The 18865-nt window shown below is 39.1% G+C and overlaps 1 protein-coding gene and 1 long non-coding RNA gene across 3 annotated transcripts in view; one reads left to right on the forward strand and one right to left on the reverse strand.

The window, feature by feature from the left end:
- The window catches only part of FRMD6 (FERM domain containing 6), a 240754-nt gene that overhangs the window by 140753 nt on the left and 81136 nt on the right, over positions 1–18865 (forward strand). The window lies entirely within an intron of this gene.
- On the reverse strand, positions 1685–11684 carry LOC134738086 (uncharacterized). Its single transcript, XR_010123631.1, has 2 exons — positions 7090–11684; positions 1685–2891 (listed from the first exon to the last, which is right to left on the reverse strand). It is a non-coding gene; the product is annotated as an uncharacterized LOC134738086 (long non-coding RNA).

Raw genomic sequence — 18865 nt, forward strand, 5'->3', positions numbered from 1 at the left:
GCATCACTGCACTCCAGCCTAGGTGCAAAACAAGATCCTGTCTCTAAAAAAATACATAAATAAATGAGCCTTAATGAGCAAGGGGAAGGAAGTGCATGTAAATGTCAACTAATGAGAAAATGTAACAATGGGATTTTACAATGGCCAATTATTACACCTAAATTATACAGCCAACAATTATCTTGTAGTACAAGGCTTCCACTCATTTCCACACTCTGCTGTCATATGTATATGCATACTTCAAACCCTGAGGACCAAGAGTCAAATTGGCAGTTTCAGGAGGAATGTAGAGGAGTGGGATTCCTGCTGATTGAAAAGGCATTTTGATTTTCTCCCACCAAGAAAGGATTGCTCATTCTGAGTACTTGCCCAGATAGTGCAGAGAAAATCCACAGAGACAGTTTTGCTACCCAAGGTGAGAAACTGAGAAGTTCCAGAATTAAACTGGTACATTTTTTGAGTAATAGTTCTGCTTCCCTTGGGTAAGACGAATCTTTACTGATGTCATTGCCACCCACCACCACCTGGTATCTCTGCATGGTGGAAGCCAGAGCAATACATGGAAGGAATGGGGCACTTACAAGAAGTTACAGGGCACTTGGAGGAATTCTCTCAAAGAAACACATTCACAGATTCCACAGTGAATGCCTCCTTAATCTCTGTCTTTAGGAACATTTGATTTATGTGTCTCACACTCCATTTTTTTTGGTAAATGTTTATATGGTCATCAAAAGAGGAAAAAGTAATACTTTTTATCTTTAGAATGTCTACTTTCATTAGTTCTGTTCCTTCTAGAATCAAGCTAAGGAAGCTAAGGTTCATGCTTAGGTAGAGAAGATGGTAAAAGGGACAGAGAATGGGAGGTGCAAATATGAGTAATATGCTGTGAAATCACTTTTTCTCTTTACCATTGTCAACACAGGTTCTGGTAATTGGGGATTATTTGAATTTTTAACAACTCAAATAAGACTCAAGTAAGATTTTAAGTCTTCAAATTTTAGCGCTTTAAATGAAATCCTAACTCTGGCAGTAGATTTTACTCAGCTCGTATCATGTATTTAATATCACTTATCTTTGAATGGGAATAAAAATACTAGTTAACACCACAGGGTCTAAGAGTGAGAGGGAAAATTAGCGAAAGTGACTACATGGTGTTTTGTCACAACAAATTTTGATTGGTGTCCCTAAGAAAAGTAGTAATAACATTAGCATAGATTGATGTTCTTCCCAAACTATGCTCCAAGTGATATGATTTGGCTGTGTCCCCACCCAAATCTCATCTTGAATTGTAGTTCCCATAATCACCACATGTGGAGGGAGGGACCTGGTGGGAGGAAATTGAATCACAGAGGTGGTTTCCCTCACGCTATTCTTGTGATAGTGAGTTCTCAAGAGATCTGATGGTTTTATCCCCCTTTGCTTGGTTCTCATACTTCTCCTTTCTGCCACCCTGTGAAGAAGGATGTGTTTGCTTCCCCTTCTGCCATGATTCTAAGTTTCCTGAGGCCTCCCCAGCCATGCTGAACTGTGAGTTAATTAGACCTCTTTCCTTTATAAATTACCCAGTCTTGGGTGCATCCTTACAGCAGCGTGAGAATGAACTAATACACAAGCGATATTAATTAAGGTGATCTGCTGGGGACGGAACACAACTCCATAATAAAATACGCTTAGGAAACACGAGTAAAATTTCTTTGTGGAACTCCAAAGAGTCTTTAATACAGTATATTCAATGTGCATTATGAGCCTCCAAAAGGGAGATGCTGTGTGTTGTACCACTTGAGCTACTTGAAAAGAAAAACTTAATCTCAGAAATATTTTATAAAACATTTTGGGGAAAGATGGCCCAGAAAATGCATAGTTCCTTTAGAAGGATGGTTTCCTGGCTATCTGCAGTTCTCTGCATCTCACCCCTCTCCATCTCACACCCATCCTGTCTTTGTAAGATCTCCAAAAAGAATGTGGTCTGATAAATCCATAGAGGATAGAAATATATTGAAAGAAGAATGTCCATGGCCCTTTCTTTCTACATCTGAATTGTCTTATAGAAGCCTAGAGGGCCAGCCTGATTGAGGCACTGGTTAATGGTAGTTCCAGGTAAAAGGGGAATTCTTCTTTAAAAAACAAAACTAACTTGCACAATAACTAAAGGGAATGCATGGAACTTGTTTGGACCTGAATTCCAACAAGCCAACTGTAAGATGACATTTTGGGGACATGGACATTTCAAATGCTAAGAAATTATTATTAAATTTGTCAGGTGTGATTATGGTATCTGGTTATATAACAAAATGGCATTTTTAAGAGGCAAACTCATGCATTTCGTGCGAAATATCAAGACGTCTAGAATTTGCTTTAAAATATCTAAAAAAATAGATGTAGCAAATAAAGCAAATGTTAATAACTTCAATCTAATGGGATATGTGAGGATTTTTTTTTAACAAGTCTTTTTATAGTTTCAAATTTTACATGATGAAAAGTTTTTAAAATACAGATTTCTTAGCCCCAAATCTACCAAATCAAACTCTCTGGAGATTGAGCCTGGGAGTTTGTTATTATTTACCTCCTCCTCTCTTTTTTTTTTTTTTTTTTTAAATCATATTATCAGGGTTTTTTTGGCTGGGTGCGGTAGCTCATGCCTGTAGTCCCAGCACTTTGGGAGGCCCAGGTGGGCAAATCTCTTGAGCCCAGGAGTTCAAGACCAGCCTGGGCAGCATGGTGAAACCCTGTCTCTACAAAAAATGCAAAAATTAGTTGGGCATGGTGACTCATGCCTGCGGTCCCAGCTCTTGAAAGGCTGAGAAAGGAGGATCACCTGAGCCCGGGAGGTGGAGACTGCAGTGAGCTAAGATCATTCCACTGCACTCCAGCTTTAGCAACAGAACAAGACCCTGTCAAAAAAAAAAAAAGGAAATAATTATTTGTCATAGTTTAAGGTAACCATAAAATTGTAATAAAAAGCAGTGTTTTGTTTTAGAAACAAGATATTTTCAAGAAAACAATACAAATAATAACTCTAATCAATTTCTAACATGTATACCCAAATATAAGTTCCTTAGAGTGGAACTGTTTGTGATTACAGTAATAAAGTTACGTACAATACTTCACATACTAAATTACTATCAAATTTCAGCAGTGACAATTTGATGTATCTTTTAAATAATGCAGTGATTAACACAGAAATTCAGTACATGCAGAATCCATGCTATTAATCCATTTCTTCGGTACTTTCAAAAATCTGTTATCATCATATTTTTAAAATGTGACGGCAGAAGGTTTACAGAACATGCCTGTGCATCATGCATGTAGTTCAGACAGTCTGCAAAAAGCAGATCAACGGCATGATTAGCCATGTCCTAAGATACAACATCCACAAATATGGATTTGTGAACTATCTTTTTTCTACATTGAAATGACTATATAACTACATCTTCATACACTGAAGTGTATATAATTGTTTTTTTAAGTGCTTGTCTGTTATCACCTAAAATCATGTGGCATACAACAAGTAGTACTCTTATTACACGTTGGGAGATAGTAACCTAATTTAAGACCAGCAAGAATACATCAGATTCTTTGCTAATAGGGAAGGAAGGAAAAAATTATTCCTCAAGGGAAATAACTTTGCCATAATTATATTTGTATGACCTGTACCTAGCACAGTGTCTAAAATAGGCATGCAATACATGTCTGTGTGAATTAATGAATGAATGCTTATCCTATCTCCGAATTATCTCTATCCCCTATTCCCAAAACCAATTATTTGTCAAGATGAAGGCTTTGATGAAAGCTCTTAGTCCATGAAAATTAAATTGCTGAGTCTGACCCCTTTGTAGGAAATGTAAAATCATGAAATTCAAGTACTCTTGGGAAATCCAAACAAATTTTCATTTACCAATGTCTGTAAAAAAGGCAAAAAAAAAGATAAATTTACTAAAATACATAAATGTTAGCTTTTGACATTTTTTAAAACATTGGAAAAGGAAATTGAAAATTCCCTCTCACAAATTTGGACGCAGCTTAGTTAGTATAACTTCGAGAATGCAGTCAGAAAGGCCAATACTCTGGCCCTGCCACTAGTTAGTGATATGTACCCTGGTAAAGCCACATAACTGCTTCAAGCTTCAGTTTTTTCATCTATAAAATGAAAACATTAGATTAAATTATCTACATATTTTTTCCAGGTCTAAAATAGAGTCAATTTTCTGGTTATTCTTCTACCAGAGGCTATTGACCAGTGCTTGGTTGTTAAGCTGCTGCTTTTTTTTTTTTTTTTTCAAATGAGACAGGGTCTCAGTATATTGCCCAGGCTGGTCCCGAACTCCTGGGCTCCAGTGGTCCTCCTGCCTCAGCCTCCCGAGTAAGGCTTCAACTTCTTTACCAGTATTAAGCAGGCAGGGACCGGGTACTGTGGTTCACACCTGTAATTCCAGCACTTTGGGAGGCTGAGGTACAGGGGTCACTTGAGGCCAGGAGTTTGAGACCAGCCTGAGAAACACAGTGAGACTCCATCTTCAATTCAATTCAAATAAATAAATAAGCAAGCAAGCTGGGCATATTAGTGTATGCCTGTGATCCCAGCCACTCTGGAGACTGAGGCAAGTGGATCGTTTGAGCCTAGGAGTTTAAGTCTGCAGTAAGCTATGATTGTGGCACTGCACTGCACTCCAGCAAGGCCCTATCTTTTTAAAACAAAACAAAACAAAAAGCAGGAAGAGTCTAGCTCTGTGCTTTTCAGGGACCCAATGCCATTGTGAATTATAGGAGCCCAAGTACTGGCAAACACAATCTTCAGCATATTAGTAAAAGCCCTTGGTTATCCAATTTTTTTTAAAGTAGATTTAGAAAATAATTTTAAGTGCTCTCATTTAGTTTAATATTTTAAGTAAATTTTACCATAAGGCAGGTTATTTAGCTTTTGAGAACATATTCTCTGCAGTCACACTGGGTTGAAATCTGGCTTTAGAACTCAGGACAAAGGACTTCTGTGTGTCTCCCATTACCTCATATTTTTAAAAGTGATAATTAAAAGAAATAAATAATGCCATCTGCGTCACAGATTTTTTGGGAGGTAGAATAAAAAAATACTTGCAAAGTACTCTCTTAAGTAGGAGAATACCTGACATGTAGTAATCACTCAGTAAAGCGGCTATAATTTATCTTTTCCATAGAGGCCTTATGTAGAAAAACATTCTTATTTTCCTAATAAGAACACAATAAAACAATCCCGTGGTGTACACCTAGCTCTTTACTCCGTCCTATTTATGCTCACATTTGCAGCATGAGTGAGTTCTGCAGTGGGCAGGTCTATACAAACCTACCCCCAAAGTCCAAGAAAGCAGAAGGTAAAGAAAGAGGCTGACAAATTCAGTTTCTTAGGGAGAAACATTTAATAGGGACTTAGGAGCAGAAGTTGTGTCTGTGTCTTGGGCCTCAGGTGGTGGTGAGACAAGATGGTGGATCCCCGCCCCATTACTCCCAGGAGCCAGGGTTTATATAGGGAAAGGGTATGCATGATTCAGATGGGTTGTGAAGGACAATTGAGGTTTGATAACATCAAGGTTGTTTTGACCTAAGGACAGGATTTAAACAAATAACAAAAGATAAACTGGAAATGTTAGAGTTCTTCCCAGAAAAGGTTTAGTCATTAGTCAAAATGGCAGATTAGCATCCAATGGAGTTGCTTTAGCCTTTGTGAGAAAGGCTGGTGGAGATCACTGCCTGTTGGTCCATATTCCTGCCCTAAAGTCCTATTCCTTTCTGCCAATAACTAAATTGCGTTGGCTGGGCAGCCGGAGGAAAGGAGCCCTGTGAAATGCTGACTTGTGTTGAAGATGGCTCACGAAGCCCCTGGACTGCCTAGCCTCCTCCTGTTTTTGTGAGGCAAATGAGATAATGCCAGTGGATTAAAAACTATAAAATGCTGTCCGAGTGTTAGTTATCATATGAAAGGTAGAGGGGAAAAGGCCAGAATGTGGGATGTGACCCCTGAAAGGTCTTTGTTGTTACAAGGTAAGGTGCTTGTTTCCCCGGGGCCACGGAGTTGTTGTTTATAGGTCCCCATTAAGCACTGTGAGAGGGGTGATGTGAGGGGAGAAGCAGGGAGCCCCTTTCTCAAGAGGGCGAAGAAAGAAAAGTAAGGGTGAGGCCACTGTAGAGAAAAAAGACCAGATTCATTCTGAAACATTTTCTCACATTAATAAACATTTTAAATAAATAGTAATTGTAGGCTGGGCACAGTGGCTCATGCCTGTAATCCCAGCACTTTGGGAGGTTGAGGTGGGAGGATGGCTTAAGCCCAGGAGTTTGAGACCAGCCTGGGCAACATAGGGAGACTCTGTCTCTACAAATAATAATAATTAGCTGGGCATGGTGGTGTACACCTGTAGTTCGAACTACGTGGGAGGCCGAAGTGGGAGGATTGCTTGAACCTGGGAGGTCAAGGCTGCAGTGAGTTGTAATCCTGCCACTGCACTCCAGCCTGGGTGGAGACAGAGCGTGACCCTGTCTCAAAAAACAGAAAAAAACTGCATATCACATTTAAAAAATAAATCTTCATTTTTCTTTAAAATAATTGGCAGAAAATTCTACCTAAGGAAAGAAGAAACATTTTAAATAAAAACCATTACGTCAAAATCCTTGAAAAACTGATTTTACTCTGTAATTGATTTATGTGCTCCCATACTTAGTATGTAAATAATGTCAAATATATGTCATTCTTTTATTTTAGGAACACACTGTTGATACACACAGGCACACACGCACACGCACACACACACATATTTGGAAGTAACAAGCATGCTACCACTGGCTAGGAATAGTTGGGGGAGGAGGTAGGAAACTGACCTACAGCAAATGGCATGTTATCAGCGCAGATACAATTAGCAACATTTTACTGTACCACACATACTTGCAATTCAGTGTATCTAAAAACAAATTTAAAGGAAATGGAGAACAAGAAAAACATTTTCCCCAGTTAATTTCTATAAGTCACAAGTAGGATTTCATTATAAAGTAGGAATTACAAACAGTGGGGGCAAAAAAGTAAGGAATAAAGATTAAATTCACAAAACAAGTTGGTATCTTTACCTTTTCATGACTGTGATCCATAAATCCAACTAAATCAGTCTTTTCAAGTCCATTCCAATTTAACTCATCTTCTCCGGATCTCCCTAAAAGATTTTAATGGCTGGCTTGTCTTGAAACTCAGGGACATTTATTTGTGAGTTCTCCAAGATGCTGAGTAAGACGGCAATCTTTAAGAAATAAAGTCTGCCAAGCGTGGTGGCTCACGCCTGTAATACCAGCACTTTGGGAGGCCAAGGTGGAAGGATGGCTTCAGCCCAGGAGTTCAAGACCAGGACCAGCCTGGACAACACAGTGAACCCTTGTGTCTACAAAAATTTACAAAATTAGCTGAGTGTGGTGGCATGCGCCTGTAGTCGTCACTACTTGGAAGGCTAAGGTGGGAGGATCACGAGTCCAGGAGTTTGAGGTTGCAGACAGCTATGATCACACCACTGTATTCCAGCCTGGATGACAGAGCAAGACCTTGTCTTAAAAAAAAAAAGTTTGCCAAATTCCTTCCCTGCGTAATAATGAGCTGAGTGAGAGTGGATAGCATAGTGCCAATCCCCAATGCCAGTGCGAACAGTAACTCTGTCCCTACTACTCCATTGAGACTGGGAGCCTCCAGATGTGGGTGGTTCCGCATTGTTCACATTCCTCCTGGAGACACTTACTGCCGGGCTACTGCTCCGGGAGCCACAGCTGACAGATGAGCCTCTTGTCCCATGCTAGATTTTACAGCCTGGCTCCCGCAATGATAGGGACTGAAGGCAAAGGTGATTCCGGGAACTGCCAGTCAGCTCCCCATTTGTGACCCGGATTGTCCAACTTTCTCCTTTATACTGAGTGTATGGCTCAAATGAAGCAATTAGAAACTTGAAGGACAAAAGCTGAGTTGCAGATGGAATGTAGAGGGGTGTAGCAACCTATCTGAGAACTTTGATCGTTCTTTCTTAGTCTGATCAATTTAAGACACAGTCGAGCTTACACTGTTGGAATGGAAGAGGTGTCATCCAACACTGCCCTATTGACTCCTTCTTGCCAAATGACCTCACATAATTCCTTATAATTATTTTTAAATGTTCTACCCACTAGAAATGGGCTGAGAATTTTGATCCCAGTCCTTCCTGTTCCATATACATATTGAAGTTTGAATCAGTTTGAGTAGGGACATATCTTGGGTTTTTCTCCCGGTTTTCTGATACATAGTTTGCTGTCTGAAAATCAGCCACTCTCTGCTAAGAAAGTGGACACTTCAAGTGTCAGGATTTTTTTTTTTTAATTAAAACTAGGTATTATCATTTTTTTCCAAAGGACTTTTCTTTTCCTTTGTTTTTTAAAAATTATTCACATACTTCTCTGCTGAGTTCACACACAAAAACAATTATTACATCCCAGAACTTTGGGAGGCCGAGGCGGGTGGATCACAAGGTCAGATCGAGACCATGCTGGCCAACACGGTGAAACCCCGTCTCTACTAAAAATACAAAAAATTAGCCGGGCGTCGTGGCGGGCGCCTGTAGTCCCAGCTACTCGGGAGGCTGAGGCAGAATGGCGTGAACCCGGGAGGCGGAGCTTGCAGCGAGCTGAGATTGCGCCACTGCACTCCAGCCTGGGCGACAGAGCGAGACTTCGTCTCAAAAAAAAAAAAAAAAAAAAAAAAATAATAATTATTATTACAAACTCCACTATTAATAAGCTACTAACTTTGGGTAACTTGTCTGTTCTCTGGTTTCATTATTTGTAAAATAGGAATTATGATGGTACCTATTTCATGATGTGCTGTTATGACTAAATTACATAATAAACTTAAACTTGGCATAGCATCTAAAACACACAGTAAACAATACATGATCAGCTGTCATTATTTTAAATGATTATTTCAAATTCATTGCATTCCTGGAAACCACCCTTCTGAACTTGTCATTCATAGAATAAAACAGTATCTACCCATGCAACCTCGTATTTATCTGAGCCAAAGCCCTTAGCTGGTCAGTACAGTGGAGATGAAATATGTCCCTAAATATATACAAAATATAGAGATGTCTATTAGGCAGCATCAAAAGAGCAAGCTATGAATGGGAAGGAGTAGAAATTGGGATGCCTGTATATCCTGTTCAGTCTGTATTCCATTTTCTTTGAGCTGCCCTTCAGCATATTTATGGAAATGTTAATTAAGAATATGATTCATGTATACATTATTAGGTTGATGTAGAAGTTTCTGGGGACTAGATGCAATTATATTATTCACTAAGACTGGTAGGTTCCAGTGCTTTCTTTAGTTGAATGACTTCTTATTGACCAAATTAATAATTACAGTTTTAGTTATTCCATTAACATCCCAGAAAATTAAAAACAGGCAGTCCTTCCCCAATCTGAATTAGATGCACTGACGTCAATGTCCTTATTGTGACAAAAAGATTACTAATCACATTTTACCACATTCCTCCCCCTCCACGTTTTTATTCCTTGGAAAGTAGGGGTAGAGTTACAATACCTAAAGCATTTTGGGGCTTCAAATTAAACACTTCAGAAATATTTTAGATCTGGCCTCTTCATTTAAAACTTGTTTTAGTATAAGCATCAACAGGGCAACTACCTATATGTCATGAATGGGTATCAAAATCATTTGCTGATATTTTAATTGGAGATTCCTGGCCCTGTCACCAGTTCTTAAATGGTACTGATACATTGCCAAGTTTGGAAACCACTGTCTAAAAGCAATCAGCTAATAAGTCTAAGTGGAAATCAGGCAATATTTGAAAAAGGTGATTAATGATCCCCTGTTTACAACTATTCTTCTTGGGTTTTGCCTTCATGAGAATTTGAGTATATTTGAATTCATAATTACATATTCTTTATTGTAAATGCTAGTGATATGATGAACAATAGAAGTATAAAATTAAGAAAATGGCTTTAATCAATATGAATCTGATCGGTTTGATTTATAGAAACAATTCTTGATAGCCCTAATAATCATTTCAATGTTTACTTCTACATATTTGGCAGTAGCTATTTGTTTAAAACACACATAGTTCCATCTATTAAATACATTTCTACTAAACCACTTAAAAATAAAATTTAGCAAATTATTTAAGTAATGATAATTTTCCATGGTAAGAGCTAATATCCACTAACTTCTGGTTAAATTTTGGAGTTTATACTTTATTAACATAACTTTCCTTTTTTTTTTCTTTTTTGACAGAGTCTTGCTCTGTCGCCTAGGCTGGAGTACACTGGCATGATCTCAGCTCACTGCAACCTCCACCTCCCGGGTTCAAGCAATTCTCATGCCTCAGCCTCCCAAGTAGCTGGGATTATAGGCGATGCCACCACACCCAGCTAATTTTTTGTATTTATTTATTTATTTAGTAGAGAGGGGGTTTCCCTATGTTGGCCAGGCTGGTCTTGAACTCCTGTCATCAAGTGATCCATTTGCCTTAGCCTCCCAAAGTGCTGGGATTGCAGGTGTGAGCCACCATGCCCTGCCTATTCTCCTCCTTTAAGACTTAATTTTTGTTCAATAAATTGATTCTTCATTGCTATTAACTTAAGTGAAAAGCTTGGGTTTCCAACTTTTTTCTTTTGGGTCTTCACTATTGTTTAATTGGGATTAAGATAAATCTTATCCTACCTCTGTTGAGAAAGAGTCTCCTATTTACCTTTCCCCTCAAAATCTCTACATACTAAAAAAGAAGGTGATCTAGGACGAGATAAAATGTGTACTGAACGTCTTGGGGCTGTGGGAAGATCCAAATAAAGTTAGGGGAAGGGTGGAGGCAGAAACTGAGTCCAAATATCTCACTCTCTAGGTCCCAAAGACATGATCCTTCACCTCCAGCAATTTTTCAATAGATGCTTGGCAGGCTCAGCCAGCATCCCCCAGATACTAACTGCCCTGACTCACAAGGCACCTCAATGTTCCAGTCAAGTTCACCCTTTCGATCAGTGGCTTTCACGTCGGGGCAGCAATTGTTTGTTGTGAGGTTCTGTCCCCTGTGTTGTAGGACGTTGAGCAGCATCCCTAGCCTCTACTTGCTAGAAGCCTACAGTAGCACTGTCCATCCTCCCCGCTTCCCCCATAAAGCTGTGACACCAGAAATACCTCCAGACATTGCCAAACGTTCTCTTAGGGGCAAAATCACCCTCTATTCAAGGACCACTAAAAGTGACAAAATATGGCTTTGAAGGTTCCCTTGTCTCACGATTATCTCCCACCTTACAGATGCCAAAATTTATTAATAAGGCCACGTACCTTTTGTTTCACAATCATAGACTAAAAGGCTTAAACTGTAGGTACTAGTTTGAGGTAATTTTGGTGGGATTTCAGTGAAAGTACAACTAGTCAGTCATTAATGGCAAAGGGTTGGTTTTCAGAACCCTTCTGGGTCTGCTCAGAAGGGAACACAGTGAGACAGAGAGGGTTTTCGACATCTGAAGTGGGCTACTTTTTAGTAAAAGGAGGCCAGAGGCTGGGTGTGCTGGCTCACGCTTGTAATCCCAGCACTTTGGGAGGCCAAGGTGGGGGCATCACCTGAGGTCAGGAGTTTGAGACCAGCTTGGCCAATATGGTGAAACCCTGTCTCTACCAATAATAGAAAAATTAGCCAGACATGGCAGAGCACACCTGTAATGCCAGCTACTTGGGAGACTGAGGCAGAATTGCTTGAACCCGGAGGTGGAGGTTGTAGTGAGCTGAGATCGCGCCATTACCCTCCATCCTGGGCGACAAGAGAGAAATTCCATCTCCTAAATAAATAAATAAATAAATAAATAATAAAAAGGCTAGAGACTAAGAACAAACTTCCAAACCTTGATTACTTTACCTGGAATTATTTGTCCCTCTGTCAAACATGTTCCTGGTGCCTTGTCAGGTGTGGTGCTAGATGTAGTATGAAATATATAGTCACTTCAGCATTTCTGTAGGAGGAAGAGGGCCTAGCACATGGTGAGATGTTAAATATTTTAGAGGAATAATTTGAATGTAAAGCTCCAAGACTAGAGATTAGGTTTTGTTTACCTGTGTCCCTAAGACCTAGTACACAATAATACTTAAATAAGTATCTGCTAAATTAATCAACAAATCAATGATGGAGAAAGCCCTAAGAGAGCCAGGGGAGCAGGGGATACAGAGCTTTGGTAGGAGGGGATTAACTGAGAAGAGTCAGGAGAGAATGGCCTAGGAGAAAGATATGGAAAAATCTGTAGGTGGAAAGGACTGAAGCTCTAGGGAGAAAATGCCTGACCAAGTCTGTACCAGAAGCAAGGCAGGTTAGGGACAAAGGGCATGAGCTTAGAGTCAGATTTCCTGGGTTCAGATCCAGACATCACTACTTATTTTCTTTAAGAACTTGGGCATCTGTAAACCAGGGATAATAATATCTTCCTCAAAGGGCTGTTGTGAAGATTCAACAAGGTAATACATATAAACCTCACAGATCAGTGACCAGCAAGAGTAAGGCTCGGTTGACCATTGAGAGTGGCAGGATTTCAGAGTGGGATGAGGAACCTGTGGAGAGCCATAAACATGTGAACAGTCACTGTGTGATGAAAAGGAAGAAAGCCAGGCGGGGATGAATAAAAAGTTGACCCAACAGCTATGAGTGTTTCACTGACCAAACTGTTGTCTTGGTGATGTGACTAATCAACTCATTTATTCAATTTTCTTTAGGCTTCTTCAGTGTCTTTAAAGCAAAATGTAAGAAAACAGATGATTGAGTTGACCTGAATTTTGGGATTGTTAAGAAAGCTGGATTAGAAGGTCAAAGGGATTGGGACATGAGACTGCTCAGGGATTAAACTGAAAAGGAAAGAAGTCAAGCCAAAAAACGGCTAATAAACTGAAAGAACAGGGAGGGGTTTGGGGACTCAAAGTCTAAGGGGAGATGGTAGACAATGGCAGATGTGGTGGACAGAGTAGTTTCCAGTCCAAAGGTTCAGAGATGGAGCAGCTCCAGGAAACACAAGGTCCAGTTAAACCTTCCATAGAGGTGGCGGAGGCTGAGCAAGTGGAGGCAAGGCCACACATTTTTCCTTGTTCAACTCAAACTATTCTGTTCCCAAGCATATCTTATCAAAATGTTTTGTGAGCAAAGAATTCAACAATAACCACTCTAGTAAAATCCTGCTAGTAAACTTCTTAATATCTTGAAAAGCTGGAGGATGTATATTTAAGTATATTTAAGTATAGTTTCTCTTTAGTTGAATGACTTATTACCAAATTAATAATTACACTTTTAGTTATTCAATCAACATCACAGAACATCAAAAATAGGTAATCCTTCCCAAATTTGAATTAGATCCACTGATATCAATGCAGGGGGAAGGCTAAAAATAGAAATAAAATATACAATAAGGAACATCAATAGAATATTAATTATACCATATATTGACACTTGAAAAAAATAAACATTACGTGAACTGAGTGATATAAGGTGTCCCATTCAAATCAACCAAGTCTTCTTAAGGGATAGATCATTTTTCATCAATACCTGAGATATCTGGCCAAGAAGCTTCTCAAAAAACGTTAATCCTTTTCTGTTCTCATCTCAGTGCATCTCAGTTTTCTCTGCCTCACCCTTCACACGCTCACAAACACACTCTCTGTCTCTCTCTCTCTCTCTCTCCCCCCCATCTCTACGTGTAATTTATGTGTCAGATACTGTTCTAGATGAATGGGGCCATAGCAGTTAGAGAGATTTTAGATCTGTGCTCACGTGAAGCTTAAATTCTAAAAGGAGAGACAGTTAACATATTCATAAATCAGATAGTAAAATGTGCTATAAAAAATAAGTGATGTGCTAATACTTCACATTGATTTATATATTGTCTGTATTGCACATAAAACTATCATATATTAATGTGTCTCCTCATTATCCTTTAAATTGGGGTATAAGTGTGACAAAATGATCCAATATGGACTATTTGCAGAACAGAAAATCACTAATAATGCTGATTCTGTTTTTCTGCTCAAGAAATCACATGGAATGTATGGCTTAATTATATAGGAATAACAAATATATAAAAATGTTTTTACAAGAGAGCGTATTTCCCCATCCCCAGTCTTCCTTTCGAAGCTAAATCTAGTTAAGAGTGCTATTGGCCAGTACTTTCTTTTCTCCATACATGTTAAAAGTAAACATCTGAATCTGGGGTCCTTTGAGACCAATCTTCCAATCCATAATTTCTAATTCAATCTCCATGGTCTAATTAGCAGTGTTCTTTCCTTGAAGAACTAAAGTATAAGAAGTCCGTTTAGGCTAATAGAATAATTTATTAGACTACCTTTGAAAAAGAAAAATCTAACCATTACCTTGCCTGTAGAAAACTTTCTTAAGATTTTCTGGCACTTGGTTTCATAGCCAAGCCAAACCAAAATGAATGCAGATTTTGTTTCCAACCTAGAATCAGGTGAGAGGAGAAACAGGGATCTAATGTCGGGTGTTTCAAGGTACTGTCTTCCTTTCATCCAACCAGTTAGTATAGCTAGCACATCAGCACCTTGTTTTATAAGCAAATCCCAACCACCATGGACAGGTAGGGTGTCCCTTGGAGGCTGCACCAAGTCCTTTAGCCTAAGTGAACTTCCCATGAAATTCCAGAGCTAGGAGAGCCTTTTTTTCTTCTTCTTCTTGAGACCGTGTCTTACTCTGTCACTCAGATTGAGTGCAGTGGCATGATCACAGCTCACTGCAGCCTTGACCTCCCAGGCTCAAGTGAACCTCCACCTCAAGTGAACCTCCTGAGGAGTAGCTGGGACCGTAGGTACAAGCCACTCCGCCCAGCTAATTTTTAATTTTTTTTTTTTTTAATAGAGATAGGGTTTCACTATGTTATCCAGGCTGGTCTCGAACTCCTGGGCTCAAGCGATCCACCTGCCTTGGCCTCCCAAAGTGCTGAGATTACAGGCAGGAGCCACCACATTCGGCTTAGGATATCTTATTTGTACTTTTACTCATGATTCTTTCTCAAGCAATCAAAAACAAGTTCAAAGGCACATTTGTTACGCTTATAACCTACCCAGGGTAACTAAATTAAAACAGAATGGACAGGTTTCATAAATTCTCTTCGCCAGTGGAACTTTGGTGGTATTCTCAAGAAAGCCAGCATTGGCCAGGCTGCACATGCGTATTCTGAAAGACAGATGTTCACCCCTCCCACTGTTCCAGTTCAGTATGTCTTAGGCACACACTGATATCACAAAACACTGAAGAGAGGCCGGGTGCAGTGGCTCAAGCCTGTAATCCCAGCACTTTGGGAGGCCCAGGCAGGTGGATCATGAGGTCAGGAGATCGACACAATCCTGGCTAACACAGTGAAACCCTGTCTCTACTAAAAATACAGAAAATTTGCTGGGTGTGGTGGCACACGCCTGTAGTCTCGGCTACTCGGGAGGCTGAGGCAGGAGAATTGCTTGAACCCAGGAGGCAGAGGTTGCAGTGAGCCGAGATCGCGCCACTGCACTCCAGCCTGGGCGACACAGCGAGACTCCATATCAAGAAAAAAAAAAAGAAAAAACCACTGAAGAGAACCTCAGTGGCCCAAGACCTCCATAATGCTATCACTAGTGTTTGAAAGGAATCCTCTGAGAATATTATCTCAGATAATCAGAGCGTGCCTGAGACATAAGTCAAAGAGTAACCAGTCTGTCACCAGATAGATTGCTGCTTCCTTTCTTCTCGCGTATCCTAATGGGAGTGGAGGGAATTGCCTCCCAACTCTGGGGTAGGCTTTTTCCCCCCCCAGGTTTTCAGTGAGTAATCAAAGAATCAGAGCTGCAAAACTACTCTGGAAGCTTTAAGACCCATTGTATAACACACAAACAGAATACATGAGTAAGTTTCATACTGTAGGGAATCCACCCTTTGTCCTGCCCTTCTGCTCGACATTTTTCTGTGCTAGAGCTCTTCTATCTTCAGTCTTCTGTATAAGGTAAAGTCTCATGCATAAGGCAGCAATCCCATGTTTATACATTATTCCTCAACTATATTTTAGTTAGTAGCAGTATCCCTTAACCTAGCACTGCCTTGCCGCTATGCCTTTCAACTCCAAGACGCCAGTGCCATACTCTATGATGGGCCCTCTCTCTACATTGTGCAACACCTTCCCAAGAGCAAGGGGCAGGGTCTGGCCCTTCCAGCCTTATCAAACCTTTCTTCTTACATCTGGAGTATTCTAGTATTCAAGCCCTCAAGGAATGGGAATGTGATGTTTGTGGTGAAACTAAAGCCACAATAGAATGGAAACAATACATCCCCGGTAAACTGTATTAAAATGAAACTCTGACCCTGGATAATCAAGTTATTCTACTTTTACGTATTTTTTTTTTCAAAATTTGATGATCAGGAGAATAGAATTTAATGAATTTAATTTTTTCAACTCTGTATTTCTATAAATTGTGTAAAAGTAAATCTTATTGAGTTAGATTGCCACATAAAATTAAGCCCTGTGCTACGCTGCCTCTGAAAAATAATTAAGCGTATTCCTGGTTAGGGGCTCCTGGTGTATGGTAATTAGACAGCTGGATTAAATGAATGGTAATCAATTTTCCTGACTTTTCTTAAGCATTAAAGTCTCTTTGGGTACTTTATTTTACTAGCTAAGAATAATAAAAAGAGCATTTTAAATGTTAGGCAGTGAAAATCAGGACTATATCACTAAACTATTTAAGTTTCCATGTGAGATTATTTTCCTTCATTAGCTGCAGGAACATCTAAAACCTTAAAGTAGGACTTAATTAAATTAATTTTGTTTGTTTAAAGTACTTTTTGTTTTGCTTTTAAAATGAATCTCAGTAATTACCAAAAAGAAAAAAGAACTTACTTTCTTTATTATGACCTTCAGCCAGAATGATGAACGGTATTTAATTCTGGAAAAGTATTCTTTAAAAGCCAGTGACTTCTCTCTTAGACTAGAATTTACATATCAGCATCAAAACATACTCTGAATCCTGGATAGCCCTGAATTATTATTATTATTGTTAATTTATTTATTTATTGAGATGGAGTTTTGCTCTTGTTGCCTTGGCTGGAGTGCAATGGTGCGATCTTAGCTCACTGCAACCTCCGCCTCCCAGGTTCAAGCGATTTTCCTGCCTCAGCCTCCTGAGTAGCTGGGATTACAGGCATGCGCCACCATGCCTGGCTAATTTTGTATTTTTAGTAGAGATGGAGTTTCTCCATGTTGGTCAGGCTGGTCTCGAACTCCTGACCTCAGGTGATCTGCCCACCTCCGCCTCCCAAAGTGCTGGGATTACAGGCATGAGCCACCGCGCCCAGCCAATAAGCCTGAATTATACAAAAGATAAAAATAATTTTTTTTTCTTCTAATATGCTAATCTTAATTGTCAACATACTATCCTGGTGTCTAGAAAATACCTGTAAAGGAATGTGAATTACAGCAGTTCTTATCTCATTTTGTATATTAGTGTGTTCTTTACACCAAAATGTACAAATACCACCAACCAAAGTTTACACCTCTCAAAATAAGGCTATGGCCATCATGCTTTAAAAGCATGGCTCTGTGTGCTTGTTCACTCTGTGTCCTCTGCCATATACCTACACTTAAAATAACCTGGGGATATTTAAAACATTCCAAAGCCCAAGCCATACCACAGACCAATTAAATTATATGCCTGAGACACAGGCATCAATAGTTTTTGAAAGTTTCTAGGTAATTCCAACGTGCTTGCAAGTTTGAGAGCACTGTCTCAACCAGCTTGTTCTCAGGCAAACTTCTGTTTATCTTTCCCTTCTCAGTTCACAGGGGATGTTTGATGCTCTCCCTCCCTAGGCCTTCTCACTATTCCTCCGCGTATCTCTACCATGGCATGCACTAACTATGTTCTAACTGTTAACTTACATGTCTGTTCCCCTCATCTACTATAAGATTAAGGAGTATTTTTATTTTTGAATCTCTGAATCTAACCCTTTGCCTGGTGCATGGGAGAACCCAATAAATTCATAGAATGAATAACCTGTTCCTAAGAAAAACAAAAGCAGAAATGTAGAGTTGTGTTAATATTTAAATGCCATGGAAAAAGTAATTGCTTAGGATGTGTTTAGAATAATGTTTCCCTGGTGGGCAATGTCCCATATTTAGAAAAACATCTCATCATATTAGTGAAAATAAAACATCCCAACATTAAGAAGAAACATTAAATATAACTTTGAATTATTACCCACACAGTTGCATTCTTTATTGTAATAAGCACAGAAAAACGTTTTCGGTGATAAGAAATATCTAAAACAACACATCCTTTCTCAGCTCCCCTTCTGTCTTTACTAGATTATGTATTACTTTCCAAATCAGTCCTTTCAGAATTCGATGATGTTACAGGAGTTTACATAACTGATTTTAAGAGTTTAAAATACTTAGTTTACAAAATATTTTAACTAAGAGTCTCTGTTTAATGTGGGATTTATACTGTTAATATTATCACTATGATGCAGAAAATATTCACATAGTGAATTTTCCTACGATATAATTCTGGACAGTAAGCCCATTCTTAAACACACTTTTTTTTTTTTTAAACTGTTCAAAATATTTTGCTCTTTGTTTTACCTAATTATATTTGCAGCAATATTTCACAGTCTACCAATATGTTGTTGTTTATCTGTTAGATTTTGATTCATGAAACCTGAAAATAAATCAGATTTAGGAACTGTTTTCCAAGATAGTGATATATTATTAATTTATCTAATTTATCTTTACACATGAAATGCCGGATTATCTCAGTAGGTACCAAATTAAGACCTTTCCAAGTAGTATTCAATGCACTCACTCTGATGCACATAAA

The sequence above is a fragment of the Pongo pygmaeus genome, chromosome 15 (assembly GCF_028885625.2).
Source record: "Pongo pygmaeus isolate AG05252 chromosome 15, NHGRI_mPonPyg2-v2.0_pri, whole genome shotgun sequence".
Taxonomy (NCBI): Eukaryota; Metazoa; Chordata; class Mammalia; order Primates; family Hominidae; genus Pongo; species Pongo pygmaeus.